The sequence below is a fragment of the Artibeus jamaicensis genome, unplaced genomic scaffold (genome assembly GCF_021234435.1).
Source record: "Artibeus jamaicensis isolate MK-2021 breed Jamaican fruit bat unplaced genomic scaffold, CSHL_Jam_final contig_1157, whole genome shotgun sequence".
In the NCBI taxonomy this organism is placed as follows: Eukaryota; Metazoa; Chordata; class Mammalia; order Chiroptera; family Phyllostomidae; genus Artibeus; species Artibeus jamaicensis.
In genome coordinates this window covers 1,373,277-1,390,779 of record NW_026521226.1, presented here as the reverse complement: position 1 = coordinate 1,390,779, position 17,503 = coordinate 1,373,277, and the positions used below count along the sequence as shown (strand labels likewise).

At 41.7% G+C, this 17,503-nt stretch overlaps 1 pseudogene; it reads left to right on the top strand.

Annotated features, from left to right (window-relative positions):
• Positions 1 to 7,652: 7,652 nt before the first annotated feature.
• Positions 7,653 to 8,020, top strand: LOC119038284 (ubiquitin-like; annotated as a pseudogene).
• Positions 8,021 to 17,503: the final 9,483 nt, after the last annotated feature.

The following is a 17,503-nucleotide window of genomic DNA, read 5'->3' as shown; positions in this document are numbered from 1 at the left end:
ATGATGTTTTTATAATATATAGTATATTTTAATTTTAATAAAGCCATATTTATTAATAAAATATAACTATTCTTAAATAAACATAAGATACTATAGTTAAATAACAATATTACATTAAATAGAATTTTAAAAAGTTAAATCAAAACATATTCATAGCTTCTAAATGAAGTGGTAATTATTTATACAAATACTGCACATGATCAACTCAAGAACCAAATGGGATTCCATATTTGTTAGCTCCCCCTGTTGCTTCTATAACACAAGTCCATGCTACAGTCTATCCACACTCCCCAGGGAATTCAAAGATTGCTCAAAATACTCAGCCTGTATATACTGAAAGCATTCAGGTACTTGCTTTATATCAAGACATGCTAGGAAAAACCAATAAGATCAATTTCTGTCTACTCAGGGGTGACAATCTAATTGGAAAAGATAACATACATGAAGTAACAAAGAAAGTGGGCCAATAATATCTGTCATTGTCTTTTGGGATAATAAAGGTTTTAACCATGTCAAGGGGAGTAAGATCAGGAAGGACCACTGTAACCAAGAGAACTTCCTAGAAGAGGCAACAACTCAGAAGAGTAAAAAGAGTAAAGGAGAATGTGGACTTCTGCCAAGATGGTGGCGTAGGTGGAAACACCTTGCATCCACACACAACCAAATCTAAAAACAACAAAGTTTTAACAACAATAAATGCAACCAAACCACACAGAAAATCAACAATACGGAGTCCAAAAACAACGAAATGCTCAGCTAAACCGGTAAGAGGGGCAAAGCCAGCAGCAGAGCGGGTTGGCCAAAACAATCCCCTACCGGGTGGTGCAAAGGAACCGAAGGTGCGGATCCCAGGTACAGGCTAGCTACGGGCAGACTCAGGGAAGAGGCGCAGCTGGCTGTCTGTGGTCAGTCAAGTATTTGTATGCATATAAACCAGTGAAGAGGCAGGCATTGAGACCGCATGGCACAGGGCAGTGGGCTCGCACATTTCTGTGGGCAAGTGGTGAGATGAACTGGGCCAGTAGAGAGGACTGCCATTGCTCCCTCTCTGATCCTGCCCCCACATACAGCATCACAAACCAGCGACCTGGGTGGCCCCACCCTGATAAACAGCTAAGGCTCCGCTCCTCATACGTAACAGGCACAAACAGATCAAAACATGGCTCAAGAACAACTCAGACCCCCAGAGCCGATAAATCTAAGCAACCAAGAAATAGCCAAACTTTCAGATGCACAGTTCAAAACACTGGTGATCAGGATGCTCACAGAACTGGTTGATTTTAGTCACAAATTAGAGGAATATATGAAGGCTAAACTAATTGAAATGAATGGTAATGCATAGGAAATCAATAGTAATGGAAAGGAGACTGGGACTCAAATCAAGGGAGTGGACCAGAAGGAAGGAAAAAAATGACCAAACAGAAAAGAATTAAGAAACAAGAATTCAAAAAAATGAGGAGAGGCTTAGGAACCTCCAGGACATCTTTAAATGCTCCAACATTCGAATTATAGGGGTAACAGAAGGGGAAGAGGAACAGTCATGAGTGGAAATCTTATTTGAACAAATAATAAAAGAGAACTTCCCCATTCTGGCAAAGGAAATAGACTTCCAGGAAATCCAGAAAGCTCAGAGAGTCCCAAAGAAGTTGGACCCAAGAAGGAACACACTAAGGCACATCATCATTACATTAGCCAAAATTAAAATGAAGGAGAGAATCCTAAAAGCAGCAAGAGATAAGGGAACTGTCACCTACAAAGGAGTTTCCATCAGACTGTCAGCTGATTTCTCAAAAGAAACCTTACAGGCAAGAAGGGGCTGGAAAGAGGTATTCCAAGTCATGAAATCCAAAGACCTACAACCAAGATTGCTCTATCCAGCAAAGTTTTCATTTAGAATGGAAGGACAGATAAAGTGCTTCTCAGATCAGATCAAATTCAAGGAGTTCATCATCACCAAGCCCTTATTATATGAAATGTCAAAGGGACTTACCTAAGAAAAAGAAGACAAAAAAGATGAACAGTGAAAGGACAGCAAACTCACAGTTATCAACAACCACACCTAAAACAAAAGGAAATTAAGAGGACAGCTAGATCAGGAGTGAACCATAGAAATGAAGATCACATGGAGAATTAGCAACAGGAGAGTGGGAGAAGGAGAAGTGGAGAGAAGGTACGGAAAATAAGTAGCATAGACACTAGATAGAAAATAGATAGGGGGGAGGGTAAGAATAGTAGGGAAAATACAGAATCTAAAGAACTTGAGACACGTGTTCATGAACTAAAGTGGGGGGGATGGTGCGGGAGGAGTGTGCAGGGTGGAGGGGAATGGAGGGGGGAAATAGAACAAATGTAATGGCATAATCAATAAAATAAATAAATAATTTTTTAAAAAAAGAATAAAGGAGTGTTTGTGGAACAGAGCAAAGGTGCTTCCAGGTTTTTTTGTTTTCTTTTAATAGTTTAATTTTATTGTATTTTTATTATCATTTACCCCTCTTATTCCCTCTTTCACCTCCACTCACCCTCCTCCCCCCAACCCTGTAAGTACCATACTGTTGTCCATGTCCACAAGTTCTTTTTCTTGTTTGTTCTATTTGTGTTTCTGTTCATTTGCAGGGGGAGGGGGGTTATCATAGAAGGTGGAAGATCTGTATGTGTGCGGGGGTTAGTTTTGTTTTGTTCAGAATTGATTTGGTGGAGGAAGTGGAAGGGGTGCTAAAGGGAACCACAATACACATGAAGAAGGAGGTATAGGACAAAGGTAGGGGCTGCCCACACATGGAAGTCATGCAGAAGAGCTGAACATAATCTCCCATGTTCTGCCTCTGTGTTCCATTGGTCACCACCGCGTGACTCCCTCAGCAAGTATCCTGTGTTGGTTGCTGGACCTGGAAGGAGGATGGACAAAGTCCCAGGTATGCTGGGACTTGCATTTTAGCATGAAAAGACAGACAAACAAGGAAAGATGCATGAATAAGATAACCGCAGATTGAGGTTAAGTGCAACAGAGATAACAACAGTGACTATGGTAGCTTCCCAGTCTACGGCCATACCACCCTGAACGTGCCTGATCTCGTCTGAATATAGTAGCTTCCCTTAACCTCAGTCTATGCCTAAAACTGTGGATAGTACTGAACCCTACACATGCAATGTTTTTTCTTATACATACAAGGGGGAACCAAAAATTATTTATAAAAATTGTGTATTTATTCTTGGATGTTTAAACTTTAGTCACCTTCAAAGTACTCTCCATATGACACAATATGCCTATTGAGACATTTTTCCATGGCTCAAAATAGTTTTTGAACTCATCCATTTTGATACTTTTTAGTGCTTCTTCCATTTTTTGTTTCACCTCTTCCACAACAGCAAAATGTTTCCCTTTGAGGAGTTTTCATCCAGGAAAACAAAAGAAAAGTTGCTGGGGGCAAGATCAGGTGAATAGAGAGGGTGGTGGATAGGGGTCATGCCATTTTTTGTCAAAAACTGCTAAACACTCAGTGTGGTGTGGGCAGGTGCACTCATAAGTCCTCCATCCTGAAATGGGTGAACACATTGAAAGAGTCTTCAAAAAATTCATTGAAGCTGAACTCAGCCTCTCACAAGAATGCCAGCTGGTAGACTGATACAGATGGGTTCCTAGAACACTCACCTAATGGGGGAAGCCCATACTAGAAGGGGACCACCCTCCAGAAGATATTTTCCAGAATATATCTAGCTTTCCAGTTTCCAGAATTTCAGTTTTTTGGGGGAGGGTTTCCCCTCATACATGCCTTTTCACTTAAAGGAAGCACTTTACCATTTCTCTTTGTCATATCCAAATTGTCAGCATTGCTACTCTTGCTTTTTGGGGCCATTATGAAGTAAAATAAAGGTAATTTGAACACAACCAGCCCAATACCACAACAGTCTGTTTGATAACCAAGATGGCTACTAAGTTACTAATAGTCCAGAGTGCACACAGAGTAGAATACATTGGACAAAGGAATGGTTCATGTCCCAGGCAGAACTGAGCAACACAACATGGGATTTCCTCACACTACTTAGTACAGCATTCAATCTAAAATTTAGGAATTATTTACTTCTGAAATTTTGCATTTAATATTTTGAGACCATGATTGGCTGTGGGTAACTGAAACGATGGAAAGCAAAACTGTGCATGAGCAAAAATGTGCATAACAGTTCCAAAGTCCCTGTGGTAACTGGAGCCAGAGGGAGCACAAACAGTGAAATTTCAATTTATCCAGTTCTTTCTTCCAGTCCTTTATAGTCTTACTGCCACAGGGCCTTTGCACAAATCATTCCTATTGTTCAGAGGCAGACACATTCTTCTGATCACCACCTAGTTAATCCCTGCTAAATCTTCATATATCAAGACAGCCATCAGCTTCTCAAAGAAGCTCTCCTAATCCCTACATAAAATCTGTAAATTTTAGTCTTTTCTTCTTGACTCTTCCCAATTACATTGTTACACTCATGTGGGTCCACCCCATAAGATCTGAATCTCTATGAGGGCAAAGATCAGGTGTCTTCTCTCAGAGCTACAACTCATTTCTAGCCCTTAACAAAGAACTCAGCATAGGGCCTGCATGTACCAAGCATTCAATAACTATTAGCCAAATCAGTAAATGACTCTGAAAAGCTAAATTTAACAGGATTCACCAGCTCTTTTCCCTAACAATTCTGATTTTTCAACTACGGTCTCAACCTTATAGCAAAATTCTTCACTGTTGTCAAATAAATGAAATTCGACTTAGTAAACTTGAAGATCTTATTGGTTTTATGGAATGATTCATGAACAGGGAGCATCCCGTTAGGTAAGTAGAGGAGAGCTGGAATGGCCTGCAGAAAGGGAAAGCTGTTTAAAGGCAAGACAGGGAAGTCACAAACAAAAAAGATTATTTCAGGCTTAGGTAACCTACTAAAGGAGACAGCAGGGGCCAATGGGGCAGATTATCTCACCTTCCTTTGGAGGATGGAAAAGATTATCTCATTCACACCGATCAGAAAATTCCATGCTGACAGGTTAAGACAACATTGCTAGGTAAGGTTGTAACTGCGGTTAGGTTGGGTAGTAAGTCTTGGTTTGCTTAGCACAAGGGACTTCTTCTGGGGCTTGTTTCTCTTTTACATCATAGACACTTTCTTAGGTGTGGGTCCAATTCGTAACTACTGCTTTTGTGAAGAACATCCCAGGCCCTAGCTGATCTCCTAAGAGGGAGGGAGTAAGGTGGTGTGGTGTTCTCTGTAGTTGAGCTGCCCATGGCTACTTCAAGCCAGCCAAGTGAGTTTTCCTCTTCCTAGAACTTAGAAGTGAGATGGAAAGACAGCTAGTCATTTGGGAATAAGCTGTTGAAGGAGAAAGATATAAACTTGAGAGGAATGCAGAGAAGAAAAAGAAAGCCAGTCTTCATGGAGATGAGACTGACCCAGATGGGCAAAGAACAGCAATGACAGAAGAATGTGTATGGGTCCCTGCAATTCTGAACATGCCTTCACCTTCCCTTGGATTCCACAAGAACTCACAGAACTTTTTTGAAATGATAATGATTTTCATCTTCATTCGGCCTATTCGGTGTGAGTTTTTAGTTGAATCCAAAAAGAATTATCCCATTTCATAGATAGGGAAACTTAGCCCCCAAATGTATCTTCCCATGTCACAAAGCTAACTGGTAGTGGATGCTTCCTACTGAGCCTTAGGACACAGGAGCCTTTCACCTGTCTGCACTGTCCAATCAGTAGCTACTTGCCACATTCAAATCAACTTAAATAAAGTAAAAATTTAAATTGAGTTAATCTGTGGCACTGGCACATTCCAAGTACCCCAATAGCTCCACCTCGTGAATGCTGTGGTATTGACCAGCACAGCTATGGAACATCGCTGTGCACCAAGTTCTACTGATAGTGCTGGGTGCCTACAAGATCAGTCCTCTCCATTTGTGACATATGAAATGAATGGCAAAAGCTCAATTAGCTGATGAACTAAATGCAGTGGAACACTGGTAGGCCTTGTCATCCCAAACTTTGGATTTTCTCCTTGTCCCCACTTTACATGCTTTCAGTGGGAAAACCATCAGACATCTCTGAACTTCAAGTTCTTCATCTCAAAAATAGATTCTAAAATAGCTACCTGCATTCCTGTGAAGTTCAAATGAGGCATGGTACCAGGAAGGCCTCTGTAAACTGCACATGTACAAATATGAGTGGTTATAATGAACACCAACACCACCTAACTACCACCTCCAGAGCCCATATATAATGTCTGGCCCTGTTCTAAAGAGTTCTCTGTGCATTGTGGAAGAGATAGATATGAATCCAGGTTCCAGAGTCTGCCCTCCTAACCACCAATGATAGTCTTTGCAGCAGCTAAAAATGGGCATACCCAACTCCCTCTCTTTTACCCCTACCATTTTTTTCAAACAATGCCTGTATGGTTCACTTTGTGTATGCACACTCTAGTTGTGTTTAATCCTGTTTTGGGGACTTTCCCTTCTAATGTCTTCACCTCGTGTGCATACTACATGTATTTTTGTAAATATGTATGAGAACCTTACTGGACACAAACACCTGATATCAAAACAAAAAGCAGGCTTGTTCATTCTACAACATTATGCAAAGTAGTAATCGGCAAACAGATCCTACTTGAGAAAACCAGACAAACCATGTTAGTAAAATCACTTTCTGAAGAATTTTCATCAAATAAGTCATTTCAAATATCACTGCTTTTCCCAAATCCATGGCCATTTATATAAAAAATAAAAGAAACAAAAAAGCAGAGACAGGACTCCTGAGAGATAACATACCAACATCATGATTCCTGTCATTAAATTTATCTGGTGTGTGACAATGGCAGGCAGTGCTAGGCAACACTTCCCTCAGACCAACACTGGCAGAACCTTCTTGGGAGGCAGAGGCTGGAGCTGAGGGTCAACCTATATAGCAAGCAAGGACTCTAGCACCCATCTTAAAAAACTGCCAGTCCTGAGAAAAGGAATGCTAAAGTTCACGCCTTGGATCAATTCAGGGGTCCGTGCACTAGGATGAGAAAAAAAAACACCTGACATCTTTATTTTCACTAAACTCTAAAATTTATCATTTCCTTTGATCATAAATGTCAATGACAAACCACAGGGATATTCTGCAGTTCCTGTGTCTTTGTCAAAATTGGAAACCACCAGTATTTTCAAGTTACATTACAGTTTGTTACAGATACTCCAAATTCTGTGTCCATCACAACCTCATAATGATTTAGTTAATGGTTTGTTTTGTTTAATGCATTAATATAGAAGCACAGGTTCTGTGTTTTAAATTGTCTTAATGTTCTGATCAATTTCAGTCTAGTTGGCTTCCTCAGTAATGCTATACACTTTGTTTTATGTGTATTAAAACATTATTCTGTGACAAGACCTACTCACTTCACCAAAGGGGAGGGACCCATGGCACAGAAGACGTTAAAGGAGCCACATGCTAGAAGGTGGCCTTCATGTCCACCCTGCAATGTCACAGCTGCCCTCTCCCCCTTTCCTGTCCCATCCCATGTAAGCCAAATCCTTCACCCATCAATTCTACTGGATCTGACACAGTCGATTTAAAAGAAAACAGAGTTTCCTTCTCAACGAAGTGCCAGAACAGCCTGTGCAGCAGAGTCAAAGATGCAGATCTTTATGAAGACCATCACCCTTGAGGTTGAGCCCAGTGACACCATTGAGAATGTCGAAGCTAAAATCCCAGACAAGGAGGGCATCCCACCTGCCCAGCAGCGTCTGATTTTCATAGGCAAAAAACTGAATGATGGCTGCACTCTCTGAGACTACAACATTCAGAAAGAGCCAACCCTGTACTTGGTACATCGCCTGTGGGCAGCATCATCAAGCCTTCCCTCCACCAACTCACACACAAGTACAACTGCAACACGATGATGTACTGCAAGTGTTACACACACCTGAACCCCCATGCTGTCAACTGCTACAAGAAGAAGTGCAGCCACACCCACAACCTGCACCCGACAAGGGTTAAATAAGGCCCTTCCATAACCTCCTTGACCGGCAAGGCAGCCTTCTGCCTGAACCCCATGACCCTGGGGCCTCAATAATGTTACCCTTTCATTTATCGTAGCACTGACAAAAAAGAAGAAAGAAAAAAATGACAGATGATGAGATGACTTATGTGTAAGGTATAAAACAAACACAAGAGCATAAGTAAAACAGCTGCAGAATTATTTCTGAAAGGTTAAAGAAAAGAAAAAAAACAACTTTCCCTGTATAGAGAGCACTATTATTTCAAGTACTTCTTAAAGTCACTATTTATAACATTTTCCAACTTGCAGGTGAAAAATGTCCTTGTTATCCCCACAAAGGTCCTTCAGAATGTCTATTTCAAAGCAAGCACCTCTGAAAGCCCACAATCTAAGAACCAGGGCTACAAATGCACATGGCCCTGGGAAGCAACAGCCAGACAGATTCCATGATCATGTCTTCAAGAGAGAGGCAGGAGGAGCTGGAGGCCAGGGAGGGCTCAGTAAGAAAAGGGACATGAATTTAAAAAGATCTTTAGGATAACAGGTGTCGGAAGCCCAAGGGCAAAGAGACCTTTATCAGCCTGAAAAAGATAAAATACATAAGCAGGCAACCATTAATGAAAAGGTTCAAATAAGGTCTCCCAATTTCTATCACACACATCCATGTAGCCTATGACAAAGGCAAGCAATAGTGAAGTCATGTGATCACCATGAGTGGGGCCCTAGAGTACATTCTCCCGCAGCAGAGCAGAGACCAGGATGTCAGGGAGCATGAGTGAGGCCTGCGATGTAAGCCATGCTGCAGGAGCCATGGGACTCTACCTGGGTCTCCCAGGAAACATAAAGAAGGGCTCACAGAATTGTCTACCAAAGGACAGGAGGAAAAGCATTTATCCATCAGCTTTCCATTGAAGACATGAATTGCCAGGTCCTTCTGGGCTGCCTTTGCTTGTACACTGTTACATCGGAGAGGCCCTGTGAGAAAGGTGGAATGTGCATGGCCAGTGCCAAGGGCAGAGTTTGGGCAGCTTGAGCTCATGCCTCATGCCATATCCATCAGTTCCCACACATTCACCTTGGGACTCACTTGGAATAGTCCCTTGCAGCTGTGGAGACTGAGAAATAGGACACAAGGTACCACAGGTATCTACTACCCAAAGAAAATTAGGAATGTAACCTTTTTCCCTCCGGAGTAGCTTCCCCTAAATTTTAAAATTCATTCACTCACCAAATATTCCTGAGCCCCAGCTCTGTGCCCAGCACTACCTCTAGGAACCAGGACACAGCCATGAACAGGACTGGCTTGGTCTCTGCCCACCTACACCTGAGAGCAGCCATCTGAGAAATTCCTATTCCAGACACTGATAAAAAGAGATAATAGGAGGAGGAGGGATGAGAAAAGAGGAGAGGGGGAGAGGATAACTTGGCAAAGTTTGTCAGGTATTATTGTTTTAAGTTGGAGCCTGAATGATGAAAAGGAGCCAGCTGTGGGACATGTGCAGGAAGAGCTTTTGAAAGAGGAAATACATGCACAAAGGCCCTGAGGTACAGAGAAGCCAGCTACAGCACTAGGCAGTGCCTCTCCCACAGGGCAAGGTGGGGGAAGTGTTAAATATGGCCAGGAGCTCTCATCAGCAAATATGGAAATTTGTTTTCAAATGGTGATGGGTTCTATACAATATATAAGGTCCTCTCTTTAAGCCAACTTCTAACCAAACTAAAGTATTTCTTTCCTTTTTTTTTCTTCACTGCATTTTCATCCACAGATCACTGAACTTTGGTCTCCACAGTGTTAACCGGGCTCAACCCAAAGGAAAAATCCCAAACTGCTTGTAGTCTCAGGACATTTGGGAAAGGACAAAAGTAAACCATAAAGTAACTCCACATCAGAGGAAAAGCTGACAAGGAGCAGGTGGGCACAGGTACATGTGAAGTGAAATGATAGTCTGTGTGCCAGGTATGATGCAGGTGTGACCTAAGGCTCAACCAGAAATCACACGTCCTTCCTCAAAACGGCCAAGCTAGTTCTGCACTCCACTCCCTTCTCACAACCTGGACAATAATACATTAATTGGCATAACAGAAAAGTAGGTATTGATTTCACATGTCCTTCCCTGGGTGTTAGAATGAAAGATCTTGCTAGTTGACTGTACTTTAATTTCAATTATCTGGGGCCTTTTAGCCTTGAGAGACTTAGTATGCAAATAATAGTTATTACTACTGGTGAGGTTTTATTTATCATTACCTGTGCGCTAAATACCATGCTGAAAACTTGTTACATGCATTAACTCATTCAATTCTTGCAACAGCCTTGTGAGACAGAAACCTCCTAAGTGGAAATTCAAACACAGCAAAGTCAACAATTTGGCCAAAGTCATAAAGCTGATAGATAAATAACAAAGTTGGGATTTGAACGAGCAAGAGTTTGACTCTGAAGCCCTCTAAACCATAAGCTACAGGGCTTTGTTAAGTCCATGTTAACCAGACAGCTGACTTTCCATGGCCCAGGTGTTTGGAAGGTGTAAGAAGCCTGCCTGCAGAGAGGACCCTGCATCCTGTACAGAACTCACTGTCGCTTGGAAACCCAGTTTCACAATATATTATACCTATCATGAAAGGGTCTCAATAAAGTGAATTTAGCCAAGAGAGAAAAAGAGGCAAGGGAAAGGTTTAGAGAAACTGACCCTCTACTAATAACCAAAGTACTCAAAGAAAGTAACATTCATTGTCCAAATAGAAGATGGAGGCCAAGATATGCACCAGATATCATTCCCAATATAATAGCTTTCTCTCTCGCTGGCTCCTTTAAAGTCTCTTTAGAGAATGCCTCGATCCTCAAATGAAAATCTTCTAGTTTCTCATATGAGAGTCAGGAAGGCAAAGGCTGGAATGAGCTGAGCCCAGCAGAAAGTGCACAGAACTGCAGCAGGCTATTCTTGCATGCTCAGGGCAAGGAGAACAACAAGAAGACAAAGGTCTCCTGCTCATAGAGGGTGGTGTGATGCTAACAGTGGCAGCAAGCAAAATTACTTGACCTCCTGTCTGCATCTGTGCTCTGTCCAGAGTGATGAGACACTTTCCATAAAGGGTCGGAGAGACAGAGCTTAGAGGGAATTGAGGTCCACAATAGGTGCTGTGACTGTCAGAGTGCTTGCCCTCCATAAATGAGTCTCAGGCTCCTGGTCCTGACAGTTCAACTTCCTGTTACTAAAGCCATGAAGTGGGAGGGGGCAAAAACATTATTAGCAAACTGAAAAATCTTGGAGAATAGATGTAACAGCAAACAAAATAATGGGAATAGAGGTTTTGGAAATCATAAATCAGTAAATGACTACCAATATCACAATAATTACTGGGAATCAGCATAAATTCATTAATAATTCACAGCAGACACTGCTCATTCCCTGTTTTCATGCTTCCTGAAGTTGAACAGTATGGTCATAAAATCTGGAATTTAGCAAGGTATTCTTGGCTTTTCACAAAATTCTACTGCAAAAATATAATGAAAATAAGTAGGCTGCAAAACCCAGTAAAAAATTTTTTTCAAAGCCCTGATTAATTCTGGGTGTCAATTTACAGTGGAATCTCTAGCGGTATGCCACAGAGCTCCACCTAGAGCTCTATCCTAGTCTTTTTATCAATAATTTGCATGATGATGTTGCCAGCATTCCAGTCAAATTTGGGGAACACCTGGGAAAGCTAGGAAGGAAAAGAACAATTCTGAAATGTCAGAAGAAAAGTTGAAAAAATTCTAATAAGGTGACCAAACCCACTGAAAGTTAGCCCAATGTAATTCTTCAGAGATAAATGCTGAATACTAAGCTTTGGTCTATAACGTAAGTGAATGAATACAGGATAAAGAAACACTGCTCTCTGGTGGTGCACAGAGAAAAATTGCTTGTAAACATCTTAACTGTCTTTAAATTTAAAAGGAGTGAAGTATGGCTGCCAAAATGTTACTTTGATTATATGTTTTATTAATAAAGGTATATTTCTTAAAACTAAAAGGGGTCATTCAGTCATAGTCTGAAATAGACCAGAATGAGAGATATTACATTATTCAGTTCAGTTTAAGGATGATGTGGACAAAGCAGTGTTCATCCAGCCTCAGTGGCCACGATGCTGGCCCAGGCCTTGCCCACAGAACTTCCCACCATGATGAGATTTTTCTCTACTTCCATTGCAATAATCACTCCCACACATGGCTACTGTGTTCTTGATAAGTGATTAGGATGGCTAACGGGCTGAATTTTTAGTTTTATTTTTACTCTCATCGATTTAAACTTATATAGCTGTGTATGGCTCATGGCTTCTGTATTGGGCTGTACAACTCTAGACAGAACCATATGCCAAATGGCAGAAGTAACTGAGGGATAGCAACCTTGAGGAGAAGACTCAGGTATACAAAATGACAGCAGTGCTTGTATCTGAAAGTACAGTCTTTTGGAAAAGAGACTAGAAATATCCTTTGAAACCCACTGGATAAAACTATGACTTAGAAAAATTACAGCAAAATAAAATTTGCAGTCACATAGAAATAACTGTTTATAATTATGACAATGTCACTTTATAGGGCAGGACCCATGACCATTGTACTCACTGCCCAGCACCTAACACAGTGCCTGGCACCAAGGAGGCCTTCAGAAAATATTTTTGTTGATGAAGGAAATGAATCAATCAATCAATGAAATAAGGAGCGGTCCAAGTGGAATACGAATGCCACAGTGAACTCCCCTATTCTGTAGGAGTCTCATGGGAGATAGCTGACCACCATCCCAGTGATATTGTGGAAATCCAGGCATTCACCAAAAGGCTGCTGGACAAGATGGCCTTTAAGATCCTGCTGGATCTGCTAAGAGCCCTGTGTTTACCATCAGATGGGACTGCATTCAAATCTGAACACACACTCTTTGTTTTACTATCTTAATTATCAACTGCTGGACAAAAGATTACTACAAACTTGGTGACTTCAAACAGCACACATTTATTATCTCACAGTTTCTGTGGGTCAGGAGTATGGACACAGCTTAGCTGGGTGCCCTACTTAGGCTCTCATGAAGCTGCAATCAAAGTGTGAACCAAGGCTCACACCTTGCAGGTCTTACCCAGAGGCTGAACTGAGGCAGAATCTGCTTCCGCACTTGCCTGGTTGTTGGCAACATTCACATCTTCATCCCAGTGGTCACAGCACTGAAAGCTCCAGGCAATTTTTCTGGCTCTCAGCACAGCTGCTCTCAGCTCCTAGAGGTCACCTGCAGGAAATGCAGATGACCACACCAAATTCCCCAACATGTCCTACATAAGTCTCCAAGCCATCAAAAAGAGCCTTTAGAGCAAGCCTGCTAGCAAGTAGAGTTAACATAAGAAAGTAGTTACACAGGACATCCCATCATGTTTGCTGTATGTCACTGGTTAGAAGCAGCTCAGGTCCCACCCACACTTGAGGGGAGACTTTAGGAGGTGGGATCATGAAAGGCCATCCTAGTGTCTATGACAGTGACCTTAGGAAGTCAGGACACTCCAGCATCTCCTCTATAAAAACAAGGCCACCAATACTACAATGGAGTCATTAAAGGCACATTTAATATACAAACTTACTTTAGAATGTAACCAGGGTCAGGTGTCTCCACAATAACATTTAAATCTCACAATAACAAATCTAGTAGGATAGATTACATTTAAAAGGCTTAAAATTAAAAGAGAAGCAAGCCAACCCTTTAAGCTAGAGAAATACTTAAGCATCCCCAACCCATCACACTCTGTAGAACTTCATTAGTCATAAGCAGAATTCATTCAACGTTCATTTAGTCAGCAAACTTGAGTGCCCAGATTCCTGCATGTCGATGCTCCTTTGTTCCCTCCTATGGAGTAGTTCAGTGATTCTCAAAATTTGAGGATAAGAATTCATCTACAGGGTTCTGCACAAAATATTGTATGTGATTTTTCAGAGAGTAATTCTGACTATATAAGGTTTTTCTTTTATACATTTAATTCAGCACCGAATCCTGTGTGCAGTCAGATTTCATTGTCCCAACCTCATAGTTTGTCCTTTAAAAAGCATCATTACAAGAGTGACACAATGCTTGGCACTTAATTATTTCATGAATATTAACTTTTACCTCATATTAAATTCCTAAGCATGTAAAAATGATTTGATGATAGATTTTGTCTGAAATATTTGTTCAAGAGGGTCAAACACTGTACCTTTCTCTTTTGCTCAATTTGTATTTCAATAACTGTAGCCCCAAAACATGTTAAGGACACTGTTCACATTCTGAGCAGCTTGCTGCTGAATGAGAAAATGTTCAAGAGGAAAGCAATTATGCCATGCCAATTGATAACATGAACCATAAAGATTAATCCTCTGTAATCCATTTTCCCTATAGAAGACCACACTTGGAGATTTCTCAACTGCTTTTCCCCATGTCTATATTATCTTCTCCAAAGGCAAAACATCAACAATTAAAAGGTGCTGTTCAATTACAGCCAAATCATATTTTAAAAGCCATACATCCCGTGGATCTTGGTTGCAAGGGTAAAGAGAGCAGGACATTAACATAGACATTGCCTGTCCAGCTCTGCACTGGGCCAGGTCCTCATGCTGGCTCACTTATATCTCACACCCACATTAGAGGATGAGTGTGATCAATCTGTTCTCCAGGTAGCATAACAGAAGCTATGATAGAAGCTAAATGGTTTGCCTAAACCACACACACACACACAAACCTGTGCATACACACACTTTGCAGATGTGCACACATTCACATAAGCATGTGTGTGTACACACATACATCCACATGCATACCCACACACACACCCCAAACCAGAACTGGAAGCTAGACCTTCAGAGGGGGATCCTAGATAGAGCATGTCTTCAACAGAGCAGAATCCCAAATGTTAATCATTTGTTCAACAAATATGTGCTAGACATCACCAACCACTGTGTGGGTTATAAATAAACCAGAAAACCAATGAAAAGAAGAGACAGAAATACAAGTTCACATGTAATATTGGGGCACCAGGTAGGACATAGAGAGGGAAGATTGCATATTTTATATCCGTGTGTCAGAAAAGGTTAAACAGAATACTATAAGGCCACAAAGCTTCAGGGGAGGGGTGTATATGCTGGGATATGTGCCAGCAAGTGGGCTGCCTTGGCTTAGAGCCTTACTAGCAGTAACGTGTTTGTTACCTTGCAGAGGCTCAGCACCCACAGCATCAGTCTGAGTGCTGTGTGGTCATTTCCATTCTCTGTGCCTTGCCTCTGAGACATCACCTCTTTCTCTAAGCCCCTTGGATCAATGTTTAATCCACCATATTCAAGGGAGTCACTGATCCTTCTCCATTATTCTTTAGGTCTGGGCTCATAGAATGCTTCCTGCACTTTTATTCCATTATTTTCCCTGTTGTCTGTTTCCTACTTCCTGTGACATTAAAAAGAAGCCCACTCCTAAAGTGTAGATGAGCTAATTTCCTTTCCTACACCTTCCAGGGCCCCTTTAATCATTAAACATGGGGAAAACCTGCAAAACAAAATCCCCTTCCATGTTTACCAGTCCTACAAAATCTGGTTTTATATTCACCAGCACAATAGTAGATCAAAAGAAAGAAAGAGGACAGGGACTGTTGTTATTTAAGACACAACCAGAATGTTTGATACCTGTTTAACTACCAAGCACTGGTTAATGCAACCGTAGCATTAATTCGAAATGGGATGAGCAACACTATACTGGATGGTTGGTTTTATCTGCACAGCGAGCACCCCTGATTTCCCGCCTCTCCTTCATCACCCTGCTGCATTTTCAGAGTGTTTGGGACCAGCCAACAAGCAGCATGCTGTTAATCCACTCTCATTCATGAACGTGCTTTGCACTCTGAGAGAATCAATAATGGGTTCAGTCAAAGTGCTGCTGGCTCCTGTTCAAGTGCTCCCAGATTAGTAGCTGTTCTTTCTAGCCCTAAGATATCAAAATATGTTTTCCTCTGCTGTAGCGTGAAAATTGGAGAGCCCTAAGGGTACCCTCTCTGAGCTTCAGAAAACCACTAAAGATAAACAACGTCAAAGGACAAGCCTTTGGGTTCTCTTATGTTCTCCTCCTGGTGGGTGATAAACCACTGTGGCTCCCACTTTGAGGGTTCAAGGTATTCACACAAGTTCCTAACACAGTGGCTCCTGGGAAAGGTGAAATTGAAGGCACCTGGGGAAGGAGCCCTGCCCCCAAAATATTTCTCTGGCCAGATTATACTATTAGAGATCAACACTTGGGGGTTATTAAAGAGTAGTCTGCCACAGAGGAATTGACATGGGAAGACTTTCAGATGCTCAGTGATTCATTTAAATGCCCTTAATCACAATCATTTTGAGTAACAACCACCAAAACAAGTAATAAATACAATGGCTGTTTACATCTAATGACAACTTTCTGTGTGTCAAGCATGTGCTATGTGCTATACAAGCATTTCCCATCTAACTCCTACCTGGTATTTTCTGTATTTTACAGATGGGGACACCTGAAAAAGCTCATTTTATTTGCCAGGGTTGCACAGATAGTTAGGACTAAAGCCAAGGTAAGTGACTCCAGAACCCAGTTTTTTAAAGGCTGCCCAGTCCTGCCTCCTCCTGGTAGCCAAAGAGGATGGAAAACAAAGCTGGCCATCTGGGAGAGAACAGGAGATGCAGGGAAGGCAGCACCACCAGCTGGGGCAGCAAAGGGCACAGAACAATGCTTGTTTGATTTAACAGAATGGTTCAGAGCAGAGTACTTTGGAACCAGGCTGCCTAGGTTCAAATCCCAGCTCAAATCACAGGCTACCAGTGTTAAATTTATTATTTCACACATATTGTTTAAGATGAGATGGAATATAAGTTTCAATATAAATACATTTCAGAGTTCTGGCCAAGATGGAGGCATAAGTAGAAACCCTCTGCTTCCAATACAACCAAAAGGAAGATAACAACTAATCTAAAATTGACAAACAACCAGAAGTGCCAGAAAAATCAGACTTCATGGAACTCCAACAACCAAGAAATTAAAGAAAAAAATCAACCAGAACAACCAGATTGGTAAACAGGTGGATGGAGAGAACCCTCTGCAAGGCAGTGGACAGGGCAGGCAGGGCTGGGTGGAAGAACCCACTGAGAGGCTGTGGACCACAGGAGTGGAGCTGAGTGAACGGAAGACTGAGACCCAGAGCTGACTGTGGACTACAGCAGGGGTTGCCACAGTGGGAGAAACTGCCAGTCTCACATGAGAGTTCATTGGAAAGTGGGGTTAGTGCCAAGCAGGTGAGCTGCATTGTTCCCTCTCTGGCCTCTCCCCCACAGGCAGCGTCACAGTGTAGCAAAGAGGGTTGCTTTGCCCTGGTGAATACCTAAGGCTCTGCCCCCTAAAACTTAACAGGTGCACCAAGACAAGGAAATAGGGCCCAAATGAAAGAACAGAGCAAAACCTCAGAAAGAGACCTAAGCCAACCTATCTAATGGAG